General features: G+C 46.2%; 1 protein-coding gene across 8 annotated transcripts in view; it reads left to right on the top strand.

Moving 5' to 3' along the window:
* The first annotated feature begins 2143 nt into the window (after positions 1–2143).
* The window catches only part of HIC2 (HIC ZBTB transcriptional repressor 2), a 119056-nt gene continuing 112086 nt past the window's right edge, over positions 2144–9113 (top strand). For 5 of the 8 annotated variants that reach the window (XM_032764687.2, XM_032764690.2, XM_032764685.2 and 2 more), the window contains exon 1: positions 2153–2568. The gene's annotated coding sequence lies outside the window, so the exon portion shown is untranslated. Of the gene's footprint in view, positions 2569–9113 lie in introns of all 8 variants that reach the window. The other 3 variants (XR_012654720.1, XR_012654722.1, XR_012654721.1) reach the window with 1 other exon arrangement.

Consider the following 9113-nt stretch of genomic DNA (forward strand, 5'->3'; position numbering starts at 1 on the left):
ACTTACTCAGATGCGCCATACCACAGTCCCCAGGAACAATGTATTTATGCCAGAGTTGTCGTTCTCATTTGGTCTTGGCCCTGACACTGCTGCTGTCTATACCTGGATAGTACTTTTACTTGACACATGTACCTAATGCTAGACATGCCCACAGTGGGTGTGTTTTGGGGGCACTGTTTATTTGGATGGCAACATCCATGGCTGTGTGCCTTGTTTGGACATATCTCTCTTGTATGCCTGTAAGTCTTGTTCCGATGGAGCTGTGGTCATAGCCTGTGCCCCACTTGTTCCAGCAGATACTCAGATATCCACGGTTTGAATGGAAGGTCCAGGTCTGGCTTTCTCATTAGCCCCTCTTTAGCAATATAACTCTTACATATCTATTAAGCTGAACACAGATTTATGTCCTATCGTAGCATTTTCCACTGTGCCAGCCTCCTAATTTATAGATTTTTGTCTCAGCTCCATTAGATATTTGTCCATGTCTCCATTTCCTTAGAGTGGGTGTGTCCAGAACGGATGGTCCCCAAACCTATGGAGGTTTTGGATGAAAGCAATTTCTAAACTTGGCTAAAACAGCTTCCAGATTTGACTCTCTTCCCTGCTTAGTTCACATGCCACAAGGATTGGGTATTATCCTACAACTCCTCCAGCACAGCATGGAGTGAGATAACTCCCTGCACCTCTCTAGCTTTTTGCAAGGCCACTAGCTTTAAAATACAGCTGGAAACCACTCCTGTCACCATTTCCCTGTGAACATTAGTGAAGCAAGAGTCTTGAACTGATCTCTATCTAATTCACTGTGTCTTGTACTCACAGTCAGTTCTGCTGTTCTCTCCACTGCTAAGGTTTTCTGCTCTTTACTGAGTGTATGGTGAGAGTACTGCAAGTCCAGACCCTTCTGACACTCTGTTGTGATCTGTCTTATCTTTATTTGTCTATTCAGGCCTCTATGGTGGGACTGAGAGACCTCTGTGGCAAAAACTTTGAACCTCAGGTGAACAATGATGAAAGGAACTTTATTATCAGACAAAGCTAATATAGGCTGTGGGGTTATGATGGAGCTTAACTGCCTGGATCTGCACAAGAAGCCCCTGAAATACTTGATATTGCTAGGGCTACCATCAAATTCTCAGAAACATTAGAAATTACAAGATCAACTTAATTAACCTAATTGCCCTGCCCTATGTAAAAGGGACTTGGGTCCTGGGCGATATTGAGGACTTTGCTTCTTAGAGGCAAAAAACCCCTTGGCACAATAATTTCCCCCTTTATTAATAAATATATAACATATCATATAAAAAGAAAACATGATCTCACACTTGCAAATATTCCAATTATTTCTATGTGGGAGCAAAATAATCTTATATCTAATTGCCATAATATGTGGTCATATATGTTGCTTCATTATTAGAGGTTAATTAGCTAAGTTCTGTATAGCATTTTGAAAACGTGACACACTGAAAACGTAATACGAAATATTATTCCTATTCAGCATTACATGCATGTTGCTGGCCATGCTCATCAATGTGGAAAAGTTGAAGCTTATCTAGCGTTCACGTTTTTAAAATTAAAGCCCTAATCCTAAAATAAATTATGCACATGCTCAATTTAAGCACTCAGTCCCCTTTTGTTCAAGGGAATTACTCTTGTGCTTAAAATTAAACAGGTGTAAGTGCTTGCAGGACTGAGGATGTAAATCCCAAACAACTTCCCCATCCAATATAGTTCCAATAAATCAAATAAATCTTAAATTCCTGTTGACTCCTTGGGGCAAGGGCTCTGTCTCTGTTTGTGTCTTATATGATACAGAACACACTGGCGGTGCTTAACTAATAATGGTAATAATAACTAATAACATACAGATTGCATTGTACATTTTTCTGTTTTTGCATACAGCATGAAACTAATTTTTTAAAAAGAAAATCTCAACACACGTACAGGTTACATTCCCTATCGTTCTTTTACAGATACAGTCTAGATCTCAGTAGGAGAGGAAAAAATAGTCTTCACAAATGCCTTTTTAATTACTGAAAAGCGGAGCGTGGGTAGCAATATTTAGATTGCCTTAACCGAGTGATAGGATTGCGGGGTTGAATTCGGAGGTGTGGGTGGTAGGGGAAGGGGGTGGGGGAAGCCTGCGTCCTTTAATGGGAATTACAAAGCTCTCCGTCCCTCTCTCCCAGCTCCGCTGCTGCAACATTTATTGCAAAAGCAGGAAATTGCTTATTACTAAACTAGCTGGCAAGAGGGCAGGAGCTGATGTGTTATTGGCGCAGCACTTGCTTAGCTGTTGCATTTCTCTCTCTCCTTCTCTTCCTTTTTGTTCTTCCCCCTCTCCCTCTCTCTTCCCCCCCCTCCTTTTCTTTTCTCCCCCCCCCCGTTTTTTTTTTTCATTTTGGCTTCTATTCAAATGTGGGTCAGGGGTGAGCAGCTCCCAACGTCACAAGCTTGCAAGATGGCGCTGGGAGGAAGGCTGTGAGATGAGGAACAGGCTGGTATAGCCCGAGAGCCGAAGGGGAAGGGGGAGAAAAGCTGCTGCTACCGATGCAATAACAACACAAAAAGGTAACGAGACAAAGTCGCCGCGGCGGGTCCGGGGCTCGCGGCTCTCCCAGTCCGGGGGCTGGACGCGGCAGGCTCCAGCCCAGCTGCTGCCCAGGCTCTCCGCCCAGCCCTGCTGCCCCCTGCTCTTTATGTGCCCACTGCATGGGTGAAAGGGGGGCCCACGCACAGGGAGTGAGGGCTGTCCCCTGCCTTGCAGTGCCCGAGCCTGGCAGCCGCTGCTCTCTCCCCCCATGTGCTGCCCTCGCTGCACGGGAAGCGGGTGAATTTGGATGGATCTCTGGATGGTAAATCGTTGCTATTCGGTCGCAGCGGCTGGAAACTTTTTGCACCCCCCCCCCCCAGGTGCTCTGCCCCTTTTGCTCGATGCTTGGCGCTCGGGGGGAGGGGGCACTGGGAAGCTTGCGGCATCTGCTGCCTGGAGGAGCCCGGGGGGGACCCAACAGCCCCCGGAGTAGCTGGCTGCCCTAACCCCCTCCCCGCCCCCTGCTTGGAGATAGCGATTGAGCCATTCTCGGGCAGAGGGGGAGAGCCGTGCATTGGGGTGGGAGGCGTGTTTTGCCTTTGCCTGTATTGTGCTGGGGGGGGGGGTCCCGTGAATACCCCCCTCCCGGCGGTCCACCTATTTCCACCCCCTGCTCCCGGAGGAGCGCTAAGGAGGGAGATCGAGACGCGGGTGGCAATCGCCGGCCACGGTGGTTCTTCCCTGCCGCTCCCTGGAGCCCAGAGGCCAGGTTACCTGCCCCTGAGGCTGACCCTTTCCCCCAAACAGGCACCCCACAGCTCAGTGGGATCGCATTGAACTTTCGCCCCATCCCTACTCACCACCGCCCTGAGATCAAGGAGGGACGGAGCCGCCGCCGCTGTGTGTGTCTGTGCGTGTATGGGGGGGTGTCTGGCTTTTGTTACCGACTGCACCGTCTCCAATGCAATGGACGGAGCAGAGGATACTACGCAGCCCCACTGTTTGGGGCTCGCTAGGACCCGGCTTCTCAGTGCATCCCTCCCGCATCCATTTAGTTCCCGAGCTACCTGGGGGAAAGATTTAAAGCCTGGCCAAGCTGCTGTTAAATCAGACCGGAACGTAACATTTTATATTCCACGGAGTGGGGCTCCTGCTCCCCTTCAGCTGTATTTCTCCCCCTCCCCCGTTACAAAGCAAGACCCGGTGGGATCCCCATGGCTAAGCCGTGAACTCTTCTTTTTTCTCAATGGGGGCTCTGAGGCTTACGTGGGCTTCCTCTTCCCAGCTCAATAAGAATTGTAAAAAGTGTGAGTAAATCTGTTCCCCCAGCTGAATGAAAACCTCTCGCGCCTGGGAAATGACCACGCTCGGCAGCTGCTGCGGGGCGATCTCTAGGAGTAAGGCGCCCATTATGTTCGCTGCAGTTCGGGGCGGGTTGCAAACATCCAGTCTGAGTTGCTAGTGACCGGTGCTACAGGGGAGAAGTCAATAATTTACTTATGTTTGAACTTGTCCCACGTGGAAGTGGGCATCTTAGCGCGGGGCGGAGGGTTTTCCAGCGTGTCTGTTTATCCCTTTATCAGTGCTGCCAGCTGGGCGCTCTTATTTGGTCATTTTACAGCAGTGCTGGATACAGTGCATAGAGTGTAGCTAGTCGTTCGCCACTAATGCAAGCAGAGAGCCTTTTATTTAGGCGCAGCTTCCAGTCTTTTGTGTAAATTATAATATACTCTGGCATTTGCGAACTTCTGCAAACTTTGCTAGGAAAACTTGCAATTTAGAAACACAACAAAACAGCCACCTCTTGTTACTGAGGGAGCTATAACTGGCATTCAATGTCTGTGAGTGTAAGGGTGTATAGCTCTACATAAAATGAATGAATTATATATGAAACCAAGTATGTACCAGAGGGCTACTCAAATCCCACTGGATACTACTTAATTATGGAATATATTCATGCAAGAAGCCAAAAACCAATAAGAACATAATTTATTATAAAACTACTGTGTTATCTTTTGATTGAAGGAAGCTTAAAATACTGCAAAATGCTGTTTGAATTTGAATAATCTGGTTGAATTTATACACCGACTGAGGGAGAAAACAATATGCTCCTTCTAACAATTGTTTTCACTGGAAAAACATCCTGAACTTTGAACAAATATTTAATTTTCATGTTTAATAAATGCACTGTACATATAAATAGCACAGTCAGAATTCTGTGTGACTTAAAGCTGTTGCTTATGCTGCAGCAGTTCTGGAGAGAGAACCATAAATGGCTCCTTAGGATCATATCACAGTAGCTCTGCATGGAGAAAATGACATATGAAAGGAAAATTGACTTATTTCCACAACTGCAAGTGGCCTCTTTTTTGTGTGCCTTTTCATTAGCAATCTAATCCTAAAAGCATTAGGAGCAATTATTTGTGGTGGTGCCTGACATTCGAGGTCTAATTATTTAAATCAGTTTAACTCTTGATGGTTGACCCATTAGGTCAAATCTGGCTGCCCTTTGTTGTTATATTTATAAGAAAGAAAGAAAAGAAACAACTCCCATCCGCCCTCAAACTTGCCACCTGCCACCGGCATATCATTTTAGTTATAGGGGAGGTCAGCAATAAGAATAAACTGCTGCTTACATTTGTTACTTTCCATTCAAACATGGGGAAAAGACACCAGTCACAATTGCCTTGTTCTCTGGGGTCTAAAATAAATTGCTTTATCTAAGTGTGGTGGGGTGCAAAAGGGAGTAAGTGGTGAGTGTGAACCTGTAGCACGTGTTCTTAGTTTCACTCTCTATTCTGAGTGAAATGAAGAAAAAATACAAAGGCATCTCTCCTCACATTTTTAAAAACAACTCTCTTGCAAAGATCCAGGAGAGATTTACATCTTTAATGCAATAACTCATGTTAGTGTCCACATACGTTGCTGTGCAAAATGACTTATAGACGTGTAGATAGTAATAAATATTGTAAGATGCTTGAAGCACTTTTTATCATGTGGTGTGTTGTAGTGGCAGTACTGAATTGTTTGGCAGAGGCCAATGTGAAAGGATAAAGGGGGTGAGCAGGCATCAGTCCTGGAGGTTGCATGGCAGAATTTACTTTGATTAGCATCATGGTCCCTTTTTTTTTAAATTGCTAGTCCGTTTTGGTGTGGAATGGATTGAAAATTTCCACCCTCTCCCCCAAACAGTCCCTGCAATCCAAAAATACTGATCAGATTTGAATATCCAAATTTTGGCTAGAGGATGTTGCTGTGAGTTCTTAAATTCCAGCATTTTTAAAGCTTGTAGTGATAAACCTAAATTGCATATTACTAATTCTTATGACCTTGTAGAAAATGGAATGTATAGCTCTGCTTTGATTCCTGGCTAATAGGTATAGAGGAATATGATAAAAAAAAAAAAATGGAAAAACCATGGAGCAGGTCCTCAAGGAATCAATTCTGAAGCACAAAGGTCTGGTCTACACTATACGTTTATACCGAATTTAGCAAAGTTAAACCGATTTAACCCTGCACCCGTCCACACAACGAAGCCCTTTATATCGATATAAAGAGCTCTTTAAACTGGTTTCTGTACTCCTCCCCGATGAGGGGAGCAGCGCTGAAATCGGTATTGCCATGTCGGATTAGGGTTAGTGTGGCTGCAATTTGACGGTATTGGCCTCCGGGTGGTAATCTCCACAGGCATATGACATTTGTGACAAAGCTCTGAAAGCGCATCTGAACTCGACACTGGCCAAAGGTAGGACAGAAAAAGCCCCGCATTTTAATTTCATTCCGGTTGCCACGGAGGAGCCTCACCAGCACAGGTGACGCACTGCAAGCTCAGCAGCACAGGTAACTAAGTCAGTTCTCCTGAGAAGCGAAAAAAAGACTCCAGCAGGACCGCAAACGGGTAGTACTGGAGCTGACTGCTGTATGGGAGAGGATTCCTGTGCCAACTAAAAACCTGGTTTCAAAAGAATCAAATGAAGAAAACATTTGAAAAACCAAAGCCAATCAGAAGGCCAAACAACAGGGACCAGACAGGCCTGTGTAGACAATTAAGGAGCTCAGAGCAAGCCTACCATGAAAACCGAAGAAGCAAACGGAAGTCCGGGCAGGGCCAAATATCCAGCTCTACGCTGTATCTGCAAATGCAATTCGGGCCCACACTACTACCACCCTGCCGGTATTCTGAAGTGGTAACTTATCCGGCTGAGATCTGTGGATGGGAAGATGAGGAGGAGACTGCGGAAGAGAACACACAGCACTCCGTTCTCGCCCAACAGCCAGGAGCTTTCACTCACCCTGACGGAATTACCCTCCCAGCCCTCCCAAAGCCACTATCCCACACAAATAAGCCACCTGAATGACCGTCTGGTGATGATACCTTTGTAAAATTAAAAAACATGGTTTAACAACAATTTGTTGTTTAATGACTAATTGCCCTGTAGGAACTTGGGATGTGTCGGGCCAGTACAATATTGAAATCTGTTAACAGTCTGGGGAGGAGCGGAAAATTCTCCAGGGATCACTCCAATGAACTCTCTGAGACTCCAAAGCCTTTGAGAAAGGTTTGGCAGAGGCAGCCTTAATTCCGTCATCCATGGTAGACACTGACCACTGCCATTCATGTAGCAAGTAATCGGTAGCATGCAACAAAGCCCTAGCTGCTTATGGTCCCAGTGTTTGCTGGTATTCAAAGCAAACATCCGTTTTTATCTCGCTGTGTTATCCCAAGAGGAATCATTCATAGAGTAACCTGGAAATCCAGATTTAATTAAGGGACAGAGAGATTCCAGGTCCTACTGGCGTGCCATGTTGCTTAAAAAGAAATCCTCCTCAAGTAGCCACACAGAAGGGCAGGTTGGCGCTGACTCTGTCACATTTGTAGCAGGATCTCTGGGCGGGGGGTGGGGTGAGGGCAGTAAAGCAATACTCAGAAAGGATGTGGGGAATGTTTCTGGTCTGCATGTTAAACAGTTAAAGCAGCAAGCAGCTGACGAGCTTGCTTGCAATTTTGTAAAGGAGGGCCGATATCGAAAGCGCAAACAATCGGCTACCATGCCGCATGCAAGCCGGAATTCTGCTGCCTGGACCTGCGTCTGTAGATCATCCTAACACCTTAGACCCAGGCACTCAATATTAAGATGCCAAAAGCAACTTTAATCGAATCACACGTGCCATTAAGTGTAATAGTGTTTTCCCGGAAAGATATAAGCATTGGTCTAGTAAAGTAGTATCTTTTAAAATTCTCTCGCCTTTTCCCTCCTCAATCAGACTGCAAATTCAACCTCCCTACTCCATCACCGAAGGTCCTCAGATAAGGGCGGCCAATACAAAAAAAACGCGAGACAAAATGTTCTCGGGAATCAGAAGTGTATCCACAAATACAAATAACAGAAAGATTGCCATGAAGGGAGGAGAGGAGGACGCTCGAGTCAGAGTGCGGCAGCAAATCAGAGGGAAGGCAGAAAGACAACGGTAGTGAATGCAACTCTGGCGGACTGCGTGACAAAACTGACATCCTCCGCATCAGCTATAGACTCAATCACAGGAGTCTCTGCAAACCCGTATAACCAACCCACGCATGGTCCACACTCCGCACCCAACGTAAAACGTGGTGAGCCTTGCACTCCGCCACTCCACCCCTGTGGAGTCAGCCCAACCAAAAGCTGTCATTAACTGAAATTTTTTAGTGGCTTCCTTCCTCCGATCCTCCTCTCCAAACCAACGCCGAGGCCTCCTGTCACAGTTCTCTACCCTCTTTTTATAAAATGAAGACAAGCATACATGATTAAACGAAGTAATATCCTAAGCAAGCTGTAAGAAGGAGGTGTGTTTACAGAAATATTCCATCAAAGAGGGGTCGCATACAGAGGAAACAAACACAAGCAGCACACGGTACCCTAGCCCGTGAGAAACCATTTCAAAGCTTCCAAGCGCACGCTTCTGTGGCTCTCTAGTATCCCTGTCGGCGCGCGTAATATGCCAGTATTTACCAACAGCCTCCACACCGCCATAAAAGGCTCCCCTTAACCTCACTAGAGACGTGGAGCACACAGCAAGCAGCAATACAAAGGGACAATGGTGTGGACGAAGGTCATGTGAGTCCAGTAAATTTGCGCCATACGCACCTTAAAAACGCCAAAACACATCTACACCTATCGCAACTGCTCAGGCTAGTGACACAAACCCTACTAGGTCCAAGCTCTTGTAGGCTTCAGACCATGTGCATCAAAGGTGGCTGGTCCAGATAAACTATAGCATTTAACATCCCCAAACTTTTTTCTGCTGGGAATAAGCCCTGCGCAGCGTTTAAAACAGAGAGTGTTCCTGAAACGCGAGCGTGGAACCCTCTGCCCACTGGGATGTTGGCGAAACGTCCCTTGTATCCACCAAGTCTTTCACACCAGAAAAGTACCCCTTGTGTACGACTGTGTCTGGGCTCTTCCAAGATAGGATATGTCCATCACACGCCACACAGTTAGGGAACCCATTGCGAGTCAAGCCACCACCTATGACCTGCACATTTCTCCCAATCACAACATTCAAAGCACACTAATGATGCTTTGGCTACTTAGCACGCACCCCCACA

Source organism: Chelonoidis abingdonii, chromosome 22 (assembly GCF_003597395.2).
Source record: "Chelonoidis abingdonii isolate Lonesome George chromosome 22, CheloAbing_2.0, whole genome shotgun sequence".
Classification (NCBI taxonomy): Eukaryota; Metazoa; Chordata; order Testudines; family Testudinidae; genus Chelonoidis; species Chelonoidis abingdonii.